The sequence below is a fragment of the Oreochromis aureus genome, linkage group 12 (assembly GCF_013358895.1).
Source record: "Oreochromis aureus strain Israel breed Guangdong linkage group 12, ZZ_aureus, whole genome shotgun sequence".
NCBI classification, from domain to species: Eukaryota; Metazoa; Chordata; class Actinopteri; order Cichliformes; family Cichlidae; genus Oreochromis; species Oreochromis aureus.
Window position 1 is genome coordinate 12,839,285 of NC_052953.1, and position 18,876 is coordinate 12,858,160.

General features: G+C 38.6%; 1 protein-coding gene across 11 annotated transcripts in view; it reads right to left on the bottom strand.

Annotated features, from left to right (window-relative positions):
* The window catches only part of gpat2 (glycerol-3-phosphate acyltransferase 2, mitochondrial), a 184,864-nt gene that overhangs the window by 107,477 nt on the left and 58,511 nt on the right, over nucleotides 1–18,876 (bottom strand). The window contains exon 1 of one of the 11 annotated variants that reach the window (XM_039621013.1): nucleotides 16,557–16,615. The exons of the other annotated variants lie outside the window; for them this stretch is intronic. The gene's annotated coding sequence lies outside the window, so the exon portion shown is untranslated. Of the gene's footprint in view, nucleotides 1–16,556; nucleotides 16,616–18,876 lie in introns of those variants that run through there. 11 annotated transcript variants of the gene reach the window in all.

Here is an 18,876-nt window from a genome sequence, read left to right on the forward strand (position 1 = left end):
CATTTATTGGGAAAAAACAGGAACACTCAAGAGTCAAAGGGATCTGCCGGTAACGACAACACAATCAGTGTCACATGAAAATTAAATTGCAATGAATCAAAACGGTGAAGTCCTGAGAATAAGCCCTGACAGGAAACCCTGTCGATCTCGCTAATGAACTCAAAACAAACAGCACACAGACGAGCCTGTTTTGACAGATTATCATGGTGACAAATCCTTTCACAGCAACACTCACAACATATTTTAAAGACAGCAATTTCAAAACGTGTTCTATCAAACTGAGACAAAACAAAATGTTTTTAGACACAGAATTAAAAAAGCAGAGTGGGTGGACAATCGCTTAACCCAAGGTGTGGGCATCCTTGCCAGCCTCCTCTTCTGTTAGACCCCTCCCAGCACTTTGTCTTCGCTAAATGGAATTTCCCATGCATTTGTGCCCTCAAATGCTTGACCCCAGTCCACCGTTTTATCTTCGTCCAGCTAATGTATTAAAGGGCAAACATATACAATTTAGTCTTGATGAAAAATACAAGCTGTCAGAGCAATGGATGCCAATACGACTGCAGGGGTGGAGTGGATTTTACAAACAACTCCATTTAACTTGAACAAGCATCTGTGTCTCTGAACTTCCAATCCATTTATTCAAAGACCTCCTCTGACCCTGACTGTGGTGATAAAAAGACAAAATTAAAGCCAATGATCTACCTGTTGTTTACATTTCCTACAAACAAAACATTTTGTTACACAATAGTTTAATGGGAAGGGCTTATCCTGCAAAAAGCATCTGGGTTGAAAATGAACCCCCCCACTCAACTCTGAATGTTAGTGTTGAAAGTATTTAAACACAGCCCCATATATTGCAACAATTATAAAATTATAGGTTGATTTAAATATCAGAAAGCTTTAAAATGTTTTTTTTTTGTTATTTATTCTCTCTAACCCTGTGAAATATAACTTGCTCTACAAAATGGGAACCTCTGGGGCTGACAAGTTAAGCCAACATGAAAGCGATAAAATGCCTTAACAGCATTAGTAATCAGGGACACAAACTGTTTTGGTCTCTACCGATAATTTCTCCCTTCTTAATAACTGAATATTACACAACTCCTTCATTTGGATATTGCTAAGCTACTGTTGGTTTTAAAACGCTATTTAACAACCAGCTTCAGCTTCAGTGACGTGTACTGGTTGTACACGTCACTGAAGTGGACTATGTGACTGTGTTTAATGGAGTTACTTGACAAATAATGTGACTTGCAATGAGGTCTGGACCATTCAAGAAGTCTTTGCTTCAGTCATGTGTTTGTGTGTTTCATCTGTGCACTTTATAGACGCAGCTTGCTAAACAAGCATGCAAGCCTTAGCTGCTACCTTAGCACTCGACGATCTTGTCCAAATATGGCAACTTGCGGCTTCAAAAACTAAAAAGTTGAGGCCTCAAAATGTTGAGCCTAAACCTAATAGCTGATATCACGGTGACCTTAATATCAAATATGCCAAAGTCAGTCAACTTGGTAGATATCAGATTAGATATTAGATTATCAGCTGATATATGCACTCACTGGCCACTTGATTACTTACACCTTGCTAGTAACAGTTGGGATCCCCTTTTTACCTTCAGATCTGCTTTAATTCCTGTGGCATAAATTTCAATTAGGTGCTGAAAATATTCTTCAGAGTTTGATCCATGTTGACATGACAGCATCACACATTTGCTGAAGATTTGTCAGCCGCACACAAGGTGTACTGTGGTTTTAAAGGGAAATATATGGTCAGCACCCATGCTCAAGCAAAGTGTGGCACTTAAACAATGATCAGTTGGAACTAAGGGGACCAAAGTGTGCCAAGAAAAGATCCCCAAAACCATTACACTATCAACAGTCTGATGTGTTGATACAAGGCAAGATGGATCCTTGCTTTTATATTGTTCCCCTACCATCAACATTGCAGCAGGTAATGACTCATCAGACCAAGGAACGTTTTTACAGTCTTCTACTGTCCAATTCTGGTGAGCCCGTGTAAAACTGTATCCTCAACGTCCTGTTCTCAGCTGACAGGAGTTGCACCTGGTATGGTCTATCTGCTTCAAGGTTCAGACATTCTCTTCTGCATGCCTTGGTTGTAACAAGTGGTTAACTGAGATACTGTTACCTTTCTATATCAGCTTTACCATTCTCCTCTGACCTCTAACATCAACAAGGCATTTTCACTCAGAAAACAGCAGCTTACTGGATATTTTCTCTTTTTTGAAACATTCTTTGTAAACCCTACATACTGTACAACCCGAGCTAGTCGTGTGGGAAAATGCCAGTAGATCAGCAGTTTAGAATTACTTTTAGAAATACTTATACAAGCCCATCAGACAACAACCATGCCTTATTAAAAGGCCTTTAAATCATCATCACCATTCAAATGCTCAGTTTGAACTTCAGGAGGTTGTCCTGACTCTGTCTACATGTCTAAATTCAGTGAGTTGCTGCCACATGATTAGCTGATTAGATATTTGTGTTGAAGAGTAGTTGAACAAGTATACAAATAAAGTTTCCTGAAAAATTTGCCAATCATTATAAGCTGAAATATAGGTGTATCCATCTTCTCTAACAGCTTCCAGTTTTTCCCCTTCAATTAACCATTTTGTTTAGGTTTTACTGTTTTTTTTCTTAAGACAAATCAGGAATATATTTGAAGAATAACACTTGTAAGGAAGATTCTAATACACTTAGAGTAAGATAAGATAAGATAAGATAAGATAACCTTTATTAGTCCCACACGTGGGAAATTTGTTTTGTCACAGCAGGAAGTGGACAGTGCAAAAGTTATATAGCAAAAATTTGAATACAATAAGAATAAAATACTGTACACAACTGTACAGAATAGAATAAAATAAAAAGAATAAAATATACAATAGGATAAAAATAGAATACAAATGCTTTATACAACTGAGTAAAAAATACAACTTTGTCAGAAAAAGAGTATTGCACATGTGTGGATGTGTGTGTTTGATCAGTTGGAGTCTTTGTTGTGGAGTCTGACAGCAGTGGGGAGGAAAGACCTGCGAACTCTCCGTCTCACACTGTGGGTGCCGCAGCCTGCCACTGAAGGAGCTGCTCAGTGCTGTTAGAGTTTCCTGCATGAGGTGGGAGGGATGAAAGCTTAGCCACCACTCTCCTGTCACTCACCACCTCCACTGGGTCCAGAGGGCATCCTAGAACAGAGCTGGCCCTTCTGATCAGCCTGTTCAGTCTCTTCCTGTCCCCGGCAGAGATGTTGCCACCCCAGCAGACCACACCGTAAAAGATAGCTGAGGCCACCACAGAGTCATAGAAGGTCTTCAGAAGTGGGCCCTCTAATCCAAACGACCTGAGTCTCCGCAGCAGGTACAGCCTGCTCTGCCCTTTCCTGATAAAGTTGCCTTCAGCTTGTATAACAAATACTTGTCTTACTTTAGAGGCACAATTGGACTGACAACATTTTATGTTTGTGTTATAAGCCTTCTGTGTTTTAACTCTATTCTGAATGGATTTAAAATTTTAAAATTTCATAGCATTAATTTTTTTTTACATTTTATTCATAGGAGCCAACCTGTTTCCACTAACACAATTCCATAGTAGTTTCATTTTTTAAATGTATTGTTCAAATAATAAACAAACATCACTTTGTTTACTACTTTGATTTAAATTTAGCCTCACTGATTTTGCGCAGCAGCTGAAAATACATGATAAATAAGCCAAAATGTGTGTAATGCTTTGGGTTGTTTACTCAAAGAAACCCACCATATAATTCAGTGTATTAAGTGGGAGCTGCCAGAAACTGTTTTAGCCGTGTCAGCTTATGTCTTTTATTAAGCTGTCATTTTGTTGTTTGGCTGCAACATCTGAGCAAATTCTACCAAGTCGACACTATTTTAAGACCTGGTGTTGTAAGCCTGGTATCTTATTGGCTGGATATCTCTGTATCCCAAAGCATTTTAACATTTGTCAACATTAGCACACTTTGAAATTTTGATAGGCAAAAAAAGAAAAAAACAGAAAAAAACAAAACAGTGTCATTCAGTTTTATAGATCATTTTAGGGATAGCCATCAGGCCTCAGAAGCACATGTTGCACTGAATTACCAAAAAGCAACATCTTTTTTTTTCTTTTTTTTTTTTTAAAGTCAGATATATCAAAACTAATTTTGTGGTAATTTCTTTTCCTTTTGGATTTTTTTCAAGGTAATTCATGCTTTAACGTTAAAAAATCCTTGGTTGCTATGCCGAACGTCAGGTTTGTAAAGCTTGGAGTGTTACATGTCATTCCTCTGGAACACCTATGAAAAGCAATGAAATTTGCCAGAATGACACAATGCCTTTAAAATTCAACATCCGTCATATTTTCAAATTTGTTAGTCCTTGGTTTTGTCATCTAACTAGCAAGGACGTTAGGAGTACCAGCTTCTGGAAACACTGGCTATAATGGCCATTAAAGTAAAAAATTATTACTAAGTCTAATAAGAAGCTGTACCTGTCTATACTTATTCTGGATTTGCTTTCTGCTGGTTGTTCATATTCTAGAGCAGTGGTCCCCAAACTACGGCCCACCTCCACATTTGACCCGGCCCCCTGAACAATATTAGAGATGCATTATTATTTTTTCAGTCTGGCCACGCGATCGACACTAATGCACCCATAGAACACTGGGGTGTAGTGGGCCTGCCCGACTGAATCTCAGGAAATGTTTCCTCATGTCAATAAAGCTCATTTGATTTGAATTGTGAAACACCCTAAAAAAATGTTTTGCTACTACGACCTCACTTTGCCCAGAACGTGAACGTGACCCCCCCCCCCAGAACAGAATAATGGCAAAAAGGGTAGGTAAGAGAAAAATTGATTCAGAATGCAGGGTATTTAACCTACAGTGGACACACGATTATTTTTTTGTTCAATGCAAAGAAAAGGCTGTTTGTCTCATCTGTCAAGAGACTGTGGCGGTATTCAAAGAATACAATCTGCACCGACATTATGAATGCCGTCACAAAGACAAGTATGATAGCTTGCAAGGCCAAATGCGAACAGACAAAATCTCAAAGCTAAAAAGTGGACTGTTAGCTCAGCAGACTGCATTTGTACGCCAAACTCAGCTGAACCAGTCATCAGCTCGGGCCAGCTTTCGTGTTGCTCAACTGATAGCAAGCTACGGTAAACCTTTCACTGAGGGAGAGTTTGTCAAGAAATGTTTGAATGTTGTCGTGGAGGAGGTGTGCCCCGATAAGAAAGATGTCTTTAATGCTGTCAGTCTATCGGCGAGCACAATCACCAGACGCGTGGAAGAAATAGGGGGTAATGTATATGCCCAGCTGCAGCAAAAGACAAAAGAATTTGACTTTTTTTCATTAGCACTGGATGAGAGCACGGACGTACAGGACACAGCGCAGCTTCTTATTTTTATTCGTGGAGTTAGCGCAAACTTTGAGATGTGCGAGGAGCTGGCAGCCCTCCAAAGTCTGAAAGGCACTACGACGGGGGAGGATATTTTTGACAAAGTATGTCAAACAATGGAAGAGTTGGATCTGGACTGGGCAAAGCTTGCTAGCATCACGACTGACGGGGCTCCTTGTATGGTGGGCGCATCTCGGGGCCTAATAGGACGCATGAACCGCGAGATGGAAGAACGGGGTCTCACCGCCCCTCTACAAGTCCACTGCATAATTCACCAGCAAGCGCTTTGCTGCAAAGTGTTGAAGTGGGAGTCTGTCATGAAGGCTGTGGTATCATGCATAAACTTCATCAGAGCAAATGGACTTAAACACAGGCAGTTCCAACAATTCCTGTCTGAACTGGAATCTGCGTACGGAGATGTGCTGTACTACACAGAGGTCCGATGGTTTAGCCGCGGCAGAGTTTTGAGGCGTTTTTACGAGCTGCTACCCGAAATTAACGCATTTCTTCATTCAAAAGGCAAAACGGTCCCAGAGCTGATCGACCCAGAATGGAAGTGGCACCTCGCATATTTAACAGACGTGACGGAAATGCTGAACGGCCTTAACTTGCAGCTACAAGGCCAGGGGAAACTCATTTGCGACATGTATTCCCACATAAAAGCATTGGAGTTGAAACTAGCGCTGCTTTTGGAACAAGTGAAAAAGCACAACTTCACCCATCTCCCTGCTACCCAAAACCTTTCTGCAGAGAACCCAGCGGTCCTGTTCCCAGCTGAAAAGTGTGTAAGCACTGGAAATGCTGAAGGCGGAATTCAGTGTGCGATTCCGTCAACTACATGCTCATGCAAAAGAAATCCGTCTTTTCTAAAACCCCTTTGTTGCCGACATCGATGAAGCCCAGCCTTTTTATCAGTTTGAGCTGGCCGAGTTACAGAACTGTGATGTTCTGAAAGACGCATTCAAGCCCAACAGTCTCATTGACTTCTATGCCGCCCTCCCAAATGACACGTACCCTAACATAAAAAAAACACGCAATGAAGATGTCCACACTTTTTGGCAGCACGTATATGTGCGAGCAAACCTTTTCACGCATGAAACTCATGAAATCTCCGATGAGATCAAGATTGACAGATGAACATCTGCATCAGTGTTTGAGAGTGGCTGTGACTAGAATGGAACCGGACATTCAACTTCTCACCGGCCAAATGCAGGCCCACAGTTCACACTGATGAACATACAGTACATAGGTAAGCTCACTTTTGTGACTTGAATGAGTTATTCTGAGTATAAACAAATATAATCATTATAAAATCTACTGGGATAAAATCCATCTCCACAACCATTGAAAAAAGCTTGTGAAAATGTTTTGTGCTGTGTAGGTGCTGTATCACTTAGTTCAGTTTCTCAGCCTGCTGGCTTTGTGGTTTTCAGAGGGAAGTTGATGACAGAGAGCAAACAGTGGTGTCTACTAGGCTACCCTACTGGAACCTACAAAACTGGATTATAAGGAAAGAACACAAGAACTTTGAGAGACTGCTCATATGTGTCATTTAAGAGATTCTGCTCTGACAACTGAAGCGTAAGATTGTGCACGGCACAACAGAAACTTTCTTTCTGTGAAGAACCCAGAGAAGGTTATTTGATCTCGAAAAGGGTTATTAATATTTGGTTATGTGTGGCTTTCTGGAAAACAAATGTTTACATTTCGGCAAACCTGCGATCGTCACACTTTTTCTGTTACAAACTGACCCTGGCCCCCCATCAGAGAAGGAAAAAGTTATGTGGCCCTCACTGGAAAAAGTTTGGGGACCCCTGTTCTAGAGTCTCCCTATAAATCACACAGGCCTAGAGACCAGTTGGTTACCCTTTGGCAACCTCCAGTAGATTAGGAAGAATGCGAATTCAGCTGGTTGCTGGAAGATGATGGCTGGTGTTGAGTGAAATCAGTTGCAAAGACAGCGCTGCACTAAACACCTGTTTTAATTTTTTTTTTTACATTTACAACAAAATTCCAGAGGTTGACCCTGATTTAACATGAAAAAGGCCGTCTCATCAGAAAACACTACTCTCTGAACTGTAGTAAAATTTAAAGGTGCTACTGGAACGAACACTTTAAAGTAAAAACTGCCTGTTGCAAAGAGCACGTTTCAAATGGTGAAACTTTTACTGTAAAGGCAAATGGTTTCTATTTTTAGTTTGCACTTTTCAGTGTCTCACTTGGCAAGCAGCTGACAAGTGTTTGCAAAACAGCCGTGTCTTCAATGCAATCTTCAGGCAACTATAACAACCTGGTAGCAACCAAAGCAGTATATGCCGCCAATTAATACCAATTTCACGCAAGCAACCTGTAGAAACCAATCCAGGAAAATTGAGTTTTCCCAATCAACTGGTGATCGTTTGGTGGGTTTATTGGTCGGTCAGGGAACGCCCATTTTCCCCTAATGACAAGCATCTGACAGATGGTCACTAACTAGTGTCTAGGGCTGTTACTGAGCCCTACATTGATAAGATAATTAGAAAATCTGTAAAAAAAATTTCCATGATATAGGCCTATCTGTTCAATATTTTCAGCAATCTAGACAGATGTTTCCCAATTTTATATAATCAAAAAACTTCTCTGTAGTGATCATTTTTATTGATTTGGCAAAACAATAAAGTAAAATATACTTCCTTCTGCTTGAAGTTGTTTACAGCAGCAGATAAATTATGTGTTTGATTATGTGCGTGGACATGTTCCAAAATATTTTCCATAGTAAAGGTTACACGATATACTAATAATAATAATAACAACAATAATTATAATAATAATAATAATAATAATAATAATAATAATGTGATAATCTATTAGGACCTTTTATTATCGTTGTTGTTTTATATTGTTATGATGTGTGTTATTTATCCCCTTTCCCACTCATCAGCCTACTTTCTTGCCAATTTTTTTTTTATTAGTCTGCCAGCAAAGTTTAGACCAAATATTAAAGAAAAATGTTTGACAATTTATAACCACTGCTCTGTTTATTCCCAGCATCAGAACAATCCTGTTACTAGCAACGATTTAGAACCAACTAAGAAGATTGATTGAGAGAATGTGCTTTCCTCTTCTCTTTACTGTTGTATAATGCTATATTTTATACCACATTTATTTATTTTGTTGCTTAACTTTATTAGAAGACTTTACAATGTTGCATGATGTACTGTACTGCGTATTATCTGGGAAATTGTGTCATTTCACAGCAACGATGACTTGATGCTGAAATAACTGTTGTTCATCTGCCATGAAATAGACTATTATTTGGCACATGATTATTATGCAATCTTTCTTATTGGACATCAATTTTTTCCATTTATTTGTATTTGTTCCAAGACGAGGCATGCTCTAGTTTCACAAAGAAAGTAAAGCCCCACTGTAATAGTTTTTCTCGAGGTACGTCTGGAGGGAAAGGCTAAAACCTAGGTAGGTATTTAAATATATTATTTGCCTTGTTTTATTTTTGACACTTTTTATTTTTGACACTTTGGCCATCACAAGGCAAGCAAAAGCAAGTTCCGGTATATTCAGGAGAAGGCGTTCCTCAGCCAGTAGCTCTGATTGTGGGCAACTAAGACCAGTGTTGGGCAAGTTACTTTGAAAAAGTAATTAATTATAGTTACTAGTTACTTCTTCAAAAAAGTAACTGAGTTAGTAACTGAGTTACAAGATTCTAAAATTAATTAATTACTTGAAAAGTAACTTTTGCGTTACTTAAAAAAAAATGTTTAACCCTCTGGGGTCCAGAGTATAATTGGCCATTTTTGATTTTACCTCTACATTTGACCTTTAAAAACTATTTACTTTGCCTATTTGACTATTTACTTTACATTGTTTGGTATCATTCTTTTCAGCACAAGCTCATGTGTCGGAATTTACAGTTATGTTTTTATTTTGACATACTGTATTAACACAATTGATCTAAAATCAGACAAAAAACAAAATCTGCGTAGAAAGTTATATTTTTTACTGTAACAACCACAAACATGTTTATTGAATCATATTTCATAACTTTAAATGCAAATATAAATTGTCAATTTTAAAATCCTATGCACAGGTTTTGCAAACAACAAAGTTATTTGCAGGTATTTACCTTTTACCCTCTTTTTTTAATAACCATTTCAAACTATTTACATAACAATCAGGTGTTCTGCATTAAATAAGATGCCACACAAATTATTTGTACCACTCCAAAAAAATAATTTCTGTCCACTATAAAGGAGAACATCTCAGCCTGATACCTGGAGACAGCAGTCACCTCATTGTTCTGACACACAACACAAAACTATCCACAACACTACACACTAATTACACAAGACAACACATTAACTACACACTCCAAACATGCTAAATGTCACAAATCTCTCACATCTCAAAACTCGCGCTCTCTTTCTTTTTCTGCTTTCTTTCCCTCTCTCTCTCTCTCTCGCCGTCACTCCTAAAACTTCCCCCTCTTCCCAAACAACAAAATGTAATGTTGCCATATCATTTTTGATTGGTCGACATGGTGCATTTTTCCACCAACACCAACGGGCTGTTATTTGTTTTGTTTTTTTATTTTTTGGTCATAAGCAGAGAGTGCTTGCTAGCACTGTCCTTAGACAGAAAATGTGACGAAACCATTCAGGAATAAACACGCCTATATATTGATGATCATGACTCTGGTTTTACATGGCCCATCAACACATCTGGTATATATCACCTTGTTGCTTTGTCATCTTAAAGTGGTCGTGTGATTGGCTTACCACGACTACTTTATTCTTCCTCAGTCAAACAGCAGCACTCATGTGATTGTTTTGCCCCCTAGCTCCAGGTGTTGCGCCAAAAAGTGATCATGATTGCCATCCGCGGGAGCGCGCGCAGCTGCTTAAAGCTGTAGCGCCCAGATTACTTACGTGCGGTAAGCTGAACACAGCTTCAGCTGTCTGTTTGTTGAAAAATAGTAACTCGACCGCACCGCATTTCCTTGTTAGTAAGGGTAAAGGCGTTGTAACGATAGAAATTGTAATTAGTTACATTACTCGTTACTGAACAAAGTAACGCGTTTAGTAACGCCGTTATCCCCATCACTGACTAAGACCAAAGTAAACAAAATTAATAAATGGTACAGCCAATTGAAGATGCTGCCTTGTCCTCAAACACAGAGACAGAGACGCAGTGTTTGAGAAAATGCGTCTTAGCTGTTCCGATACTCATGACACACAAGGGATCACACTAAGGGTTTTTGCTTAGTTAGCAGTTGTCCTTCTTCTCTCCTGGAGCATTCTTTAGGTGCCTTCCAAGCTTTGACAAATGTCTAAATAACCACATTTACTCTGCCACATCCAGCTGAGACTGAAGAAGTCACTTGGATGAGTGATGAGACGTTCTTCCAAAAACGCTACGTCCAGATGAACAGAATCAACTATTTGGGAATACTCTGCGCAGGGAAAGGCAACCAAACAAATTGAAGTTTTTTGTGAAACACCCCTCTTTACAATTGATGTCACACAGAGATTACCAGCAACCACTCACTGCACAGTTGGGAAATATACATTCCCCCCCCACAATCAGGGGTCGGTCTCTAGGCCTACTAAGGCTGAAGCCTTAGTAGTTTTTTTATAAAGTATATTTTGTTTTAATATTATGTCTGTTTTAAGATATTCTGATTAATTAGAAAACTTTAACACTGTTTATAAAACAAAATATTATCATTAACCAATTTTTGGGGGGACAGCCACATATTGTGACTGATCTTTCTTCTTGATGTCATACATCCAAATCAAAATCTCACTATACATGAATATTTATGTTATTCCATCAATTTCAGCCTGAGCTACTCTGTTTAAAAAGATAAAAGACTACAATGCAACTAGGCTATAACATTTCATTTGACCACAGAATCATAAATATTGGAGCAGATATCTAGAACCTATTGAACATGAATAAAATCTTAATACAAAGATGTTGCCAGTAACACATAATAACATGCTGTGAGGATTATTTTCATTGCTGGTTTTAATGGTCTAATTTTCTCCCTGTCACAAATCATCAGAGTCACTAAATAAAAGGCTAACCTTGTTTCTCTGTCCATGAATTCTAAATTACACAGAGATTTGGCCAGCGGAGAAAAAAAAAGTGATCTGCTGAGTAATGAAAACTTAGATTATAAAGACTATTGTGTAATAACTTCTACTGAACTCTCAGTGACCTCACAGCAACTGACAAAGTGTTGAGGGGCACCTCAAATAAAGGACTTTACTCCTCAGAGCCACCACCTGAAAGGGCAGTCACATCTGTCAAAAACCATAAATTAATATCGGACTGAACAGAAACATTAACTTTTTGGCACATCTACAAAAGGCAAGTAAATATGAGAAACAGATGCTGACACAGAAGTGCTTAATTTGGAGCAGAGCTGTCTGATTTGCTGCCAAGCAGTCAGCGAGACGTTTTGAAAAAAAAAAGGGAAAAATGAGAAACTGTTGTGCCGCCTTGTAACATCGTCAGTGATGGAGGTAAAAGCTCAATCATAATTCTAGGCAAGGTAATTATCTGAAGAGGATTCTGAAGTTTTCAGACTCAAGTTTTCCACATTTAGTTTTGACTTATCCTAAAATGCACAGTGAGTTTATTGTTTTCTCATCAGTCTTAATATTCCACAATGACAGAGGAAAAAAAGGCTTTTGTAGTGTTAAATAATTACTGACAATAAAACACTGGCTTGTCTTATTTAACCCTTACATACTGTTCATATTCGATCCCGTCATTTAGTATGGTTCAGGTTCATTTTAAACTGGGCCAAGAATTCCGTCATAATAAGTGTCTACAACAAATTTTAAAATACTGATTAATTTATTATGTATAAACAACCTATTAATCTTTCATTAATATTTAAAAGAGCAGGTGGCGTGTATTCTTTTAGGTTTTAAAAAACTCATTTTTGGAGAAAAACATCTATCATCACACAAAAAAAACCCAACTATATTTGTGCTTATTTTTCTTCATGCTGAACTCTGCTCATTGCTCTCTTTTATGTTCAGGTCCAACCAAACACGTAGTTTCATCTCAATCAGGCTACACACTGTTGGTTTTTTTGGAGGAAACATGGCTACATTAGTTGCACAGTCCACATCCTTTACTCTGCATAGGCAAACAAACACAAAATAGGTACCATGAACTCTGCTTTATATGCTTTGTTAGCTCTGGTGCATCCTTATACCATGGTTCCCTAAAACACTCTACAACTTCAAGTGCACTTATAAACAAGCACTTATACAAGGTCTCCTAGATATCGTTGCAAGTCAAAATCAGGCCATGAGCTTGACAACTGTCCTCAGATGGTAGACCCCAGATTTATCCAGGCATAGATTTTAGAAAGAACAAAAGAAATTTTATGCAACATCAAAAAGGCCTAAGTGCACAAGAGATTCACTCATTGCTAAAAATGAAGAAATCTAGAACCAAAAATCTTCCTCTTCTGGCCATTCAGTCAAATTGCGTAATCAAGGACACAGAGTCTTGGTCAGAAATGTAACCAAGACGTCAATGGTCACTATAAATTAAACCCTTTGTTCATATTGGACAAAAACTGACTGAAGCAGAAGAAGTATTTTATAGAAAACCAGGGCATAGTAAGCAAAGTTGTGGTTGTCTCTAATTTACAAAATTAGTTGCATGTTACAGTCAACAAAAATAAACAAAACAAGCAACGGGAAAGTGCTTCCTGAGGTCACAAATCAAGTATTAACCATGTGGTTGTTGCACCATAGGCTTCTGCACAGTTAGCGTTCTTTAGCCAACCAGAGGAGCCGCCAACTGCTGGTTATTAAAAAGAATACAGATTTTAAATACTTCCGAACTGGCCTCGTCTTTCAGACCCAGAAGCTTTGTTCTTTTATTTATAGTCCAGTGGCCACACAGAGGCCACAGCATCATGCTGTGATAGTTATTTTCTGCAATAGGGACTGGATGAAGGGTAAGACAGATAGAGAAAAATAATCTCAGTGAAAACCTTTTCCAGTCCTCTCAAGACTTAAGATTTAACATTACAATATTCATAATTACTTTTTTGTTGTACTTTGTTAGGAACAGTTTATTACACAAAACAAACTAAACAAAATATCTCCTATCTGCTTGTGGTGATTAGCTCATATTTTCTACATTAATAATTATAACAAATGAAAACTGCTCTCATATAAGTTTGTAAAGCTGGATCACTATGGTCATGGAAAACAATTTTCATAGTGATCAGGCAGGCAGCTGAAAAAGTGGACAGAAGAAAATTAGGAGATGGATAAAGAAGAGAAAGAGCGCCACTAGTGCCAGATAGTCCAGATGGGAAACAAGGTAATTAGTAGCACAGGGAAGGCCAGGAACGTACGTGTGCGCGTGTGTGTGTGTGTGTGTGTGTTGTGTGTGGGGTAGCTCTCACTCTGCCCAGGAGTCACGGTGCACGGCAACGGACGGGATCCAACAGAGAACAAGGGAAAGTCACACACATCAAACAAACTGTCAAGCTCGAGACAAGAGTTTGAGGGGAAATTTTCACAGTGCAATTAATTAGGACAGGAGGGAAATGGTAATAGCCTGGCATCAATGCATTCATTTAAACGAATCAGCTTCCATTGTTTCAAGGTGGATGGTTGAGTCAGTTCATGTATGCTCCTACAAAATGCACTTTTTCATATCTTGACACTTAAACGTATCATAAGATTGATAAAAATTGCTACACAGTATTTAATAAGTAATCTGATACTGTCAAAACAATTTTGTCATATTTGCACATGTACAACAACTTTAAGTACGACTGTACCTCCACTAAGTACTTGTTACCACCTGTAAGAATAAAGTGTTTACTTTGCATTAGACTTCATTACATTAGTACCAAAAATATAAATGATATGAAATACAAATAGTATGTGATATCTTAAGAGGCATTTGTTTTTATTACTAATCATAACAAGAGCATCACACAAAGTAACGCAATCAAGTATGCACTCACTCCAGCCCCTCAACAGCTCTCAACACAAACTGACCATTAAAAGCTTTGCAAAGGTGATATTTACATATTGCACTGAACTATGTGACACAGAAATTCACACAGCATTATACAGTCTAATGCAGTGAATATGTTTATTTGATTACAGAGGCCCACGCTAGTTAATTCAAACAGCTTTTTGAATTCTTCTGGGGCATGGGAACAACACGGCCCATTTTAATTACTCAATCAGACAAGTGATTTGCTTAATTATGAACTCCGAGTTTAGGGAGTTGTTTAATTGCTATGAGAGCACAGGTTAACAGTAGTGCTTTTCAGCTTTTAGAGGAGAGCAGGGAGGACAAAGGGTGATCAAAGCTCCACATGGTGGACAAATAAAGACTTTTCAGAAAGATGAACACAAAGTATCATAATGACCTCTTCCACACTGCACTACAGCCCACTAGTCATGCTTTCATCACCCTGATCCTCTTTCTCTCCCACTAATGCTTAAATGTGCCTGGAGAAAACTGATAAATCTGCTGATGCCTGTGCCTCTACTCATCTCAATGATGATGACACTACTCCCATTGCCACTGCAAAGTGCTACAAAGTAAATATGAAGAGGAAGTTCAGCTAATGTGTGACAAAGCAGCACTTTTTGAACTGGAGAGGGACAGGAAGGGAGGGAAATAAGAGACAGAAAAAAAATGCATTTGGTGAGTAAGGGAAAATTGTTTTCGGATAAGCAATTTGGAGTAATATGATAGTGAGAGAGAGGGTAAAGCAGATCACAACAACAGCACTGCCGTCTCTTTTCTATCAGAACAGCCACACGAAGAAATGTCTGACCTCTGGACCAACTACGGCGCAACTTCACATAGCTCCTTGATGTTTTCCACTACTCCAGTGCTTCACTTTCAACTTTGAATAGAAAATCTGCACCTTATTGTCTTAGCCTGACTGTGCCAACTATGGCACAAAACAGCTTTTCCACTTGAATTCAACACCTTAACTACAGAGGATCCGAAAGTGTGACAGAGGCAAAATTCTGGGTATTACTTTCTGGCCTTACTTTATTGCCTCACAGTCAATTTCAACTGCTGGAATTGCATTTCCAACCATCTACAACAGAGGAGTAAAGTGCAAAGCTAGCCTGGCAGCATATTTAGAAAGTCAGCAATTATGAAAAAAACAGTGCCAAGGTTGAATAGTTTTCCTTCAGAAGGAAAAATAAAATGAAATAGACAGACATACACTTGGGTGTTTCCCCAGTTGAAAATCTAAAATGAATACGGTATATTACCAAAAGTATCCACTCATCCATCCAAATTACTGAATTCAGATGTTCAAGTCACTCCAATGTTAGTGTTCATCTGGATGTTGAAAACTCAATGGTCAAATGAACAGAATCAGCAGAATTCAGAATTCTGGGATTCCCTTACCTGGATGATTGGGTATGCATCAAGACATAAGAATCACCAGTTAACCTAAAATTCATGTCTTTGGACCTTCTGTCTGTGAGGTAACAGTGCTAACCACTGCACCACTGTGCTCCCTAAAATGATAAAAATTTGAAATCAAAATGAAGTGTACATATCCTAGCTTGCAGTACATACACAAACACAAGCAAACATTTGTACATTCATGCAAAACATTCAAACCATGAGCAAAATTAAAGGGCACCTGTCAATAAAAGTAAAAAGTCGCCTTTTCTTTTAGCAAAATGCCACAAAAATTTTTCTAAACATTTACAACAAATCAAATATTCAGCTGACATGATGGAATGAGCTTGAATGTTTGGCTAACGTCTTGACCTCGAAAGGATTATGGTCTAATTAGCTAGGTTTTAACACAATAATCATTTTATAAATAACTGTTGTAATTAGAGTCAAAAAGGGGGATAAAAGAGGATGTGCTTAGGGTGGGCCTAACTTGTGATTGACAGGTCTCTACCTTATCAGCTTGCAGTGAATTCTCACTAAAGTGAAGGTTTAATAACACGTCAGCACAATCACATCCGTCTATGTCCATCTTTTACATACAGCCTATGTATCAAATAAGTTAAAGTTCTGTTCTGTAATTTCCACTCTAGTTACATATTAAATGGTTACTCAAAGGTAAAGTTAGAATTAACATAATACATCTTACTTTTGTCTCTCACACAGTGTGCAGACTCATTCTGGATGCTGCTGTTTGCTGTTCTCCCACTTGTTGAACATAGAAAACAAAGACATTGAATTCCTTGGAGCAATGCTGCCCATAGATTTTCATGGTAGGTGGTTTTCAGGTGGAAAAAAGTAGCTTAAGGCATATGCAAAAAAGAAATCACTAAATGTAGTGACAGAGATGTCTGGCACCCGAGCTGAGATGGACTACATTTCCACATTAAAAATAAATACAATAAAACACCAACTACCCATTTCTTAACGAGCTTCTTCTTATGAAAGTATTACCCTGGAGAGAGAGACACACTGAGTCAATCAATCGACATTTTGTACTAATCACAATAATTACTATTTAGTGTGTTACAGGATTCACTGTTTTTGAAGTGCTTACTAAGCTTATTTATAAGTTATGTGTTAGGGAGTGCGCTAATCATGCACATTGCCGGATCACCTGCTTTCATGCTCCATTTTAGCTCCTCTCTCTCTTAAGGTTCTCCTCTTAAAAAGCCCAGTGTAGCTACTGGCTAAAAACACAGGAGCTACGTAAACCTAGAAAAGGAGAGATTCATGAGAAGTCACTACAATACACATGCACAAATAATTAGCATTCAATTATCCATCATAGGTCTAAACTGTCGGGATTCAGTCAGAGCTAATACTAATGTTAACCACTTTAGGCATACTGTTAATATGTCCTGTTTCTTCTAAGTGTCCTTCAATTATCATATTACACGTATACATTAGGTTTGGTCATATCATCCTATCGCGTTATGGTGATGCTACAGCAGGCGATAGGATGATATGACCAAACCTAATGTATGATATTAATTTAATAACTCAATAGGGAAATTAGCTAAAAATCACCCTGTCTGACAAGCCTTCGCCAATCACTTTGACCATTGTCAATTTCTAATGTCATCATCTATTAGCATGACCCTAGCAACAGGCGTTAATGGCGACTGTGGCTGTCGCACATGTGGCAGCACGAAGAAGACAAGATGGTAGTGTTAGCTATATTAGGTTTGTTTTGCACAGAGACTAAACAGACAGGTATTCACCTATTGTGGGCTCTTCATTTTCTCAAATCCTGCAAGTGCATCAACACATATTTAGTCTTGTAACAGTTGGAGGATTTGGCATGGTCGCTGAGACACAGTTGAGATATTTTAGAGTTTAGAACAAGAAATAATAGTTGGCTGTGATACAGATGGTTTCATCTGAAGTAACTTTTGTTTGACACCTAGACACTTGGCAGTGTGTTATATAGTGAGGTATAGAACTCAGGAAAGAAAAGCCTCGATACAAATGAAGCATTTCAGGTGGCTGAAACAGCAGGGTTTTATTGGTGGACACAAATCCTTTTTTCGGTGGACTTTGCAAACTTTTATATGCAAATAAAGCAAAAATCTAAAAAGCATAATGTGTGTAAATTATGTGTTTTGAAAGGGAAAGCACAGGATGAGTCTTTGCAGTGACATTTTGATTTTTGGGGGGTCCCGGGAGGAATAAGGGTGTACAGGATAAACGGTCGTGGCAGGTTAAAGGTGAGAAAATATATGAGAAAAATAAAGGAGAGGTGGATGAAGAGCAAAGCAGGAAAATACAGAGTCTTGCTGTGTCACAGAGAGATAAATAGAGGGATAAAGGTCTTCATCTGCCCAGTAGGGGAAGAGAGGGGGAGCTGTGAGATCAGCAAGGTTTCTGTCGATTAAAAAAAAAAAAAAAAATCAGAAGAGGTCATTTCCACCACTCTGAATGTGGACCCCACAGGCAAGGTCTTTCAACTCTGCAGAGCAGCTCACAGAAAGGGACCAAATCTGAACAGCCCCCCCCCCAAAAAAAAAATTCGACAGCATCAACTCTTTTGGTGCACTACAATCATAATACATCAACTAAAAGATACTTTAAACTGCCAGGGAAGTGAAATAAGAATGGGCGAATAGCCGATTGAGATAACATTTTGATTGCCTGGGACAGATTTTCTAGTTTCCTGGAATATATACACTTCTTCAAGCCTAGTAGAAAATCCTGACATATGGACAGGTACATTAATCTCAAATAACTACAGGGCAAGGCAAGTTGTTCCAAGTAGGAGAAATGGAGGAAGATAAATGATACAGAGGAGATGGAACAACATTAAACAGGCAGAAGAAGACACAGAAAAGCACACAGGGAAGATGTGAAGAGTGAGGGGATGAAGATAAATGCGAAAGGGTGGTGGGAGGAAACCCAAGTGAGGGAGAAAGAGCTGTTTCCAGTTCAAACAAACTGATACATTGCGAGATGTGAGAAGGCCGCTGTGT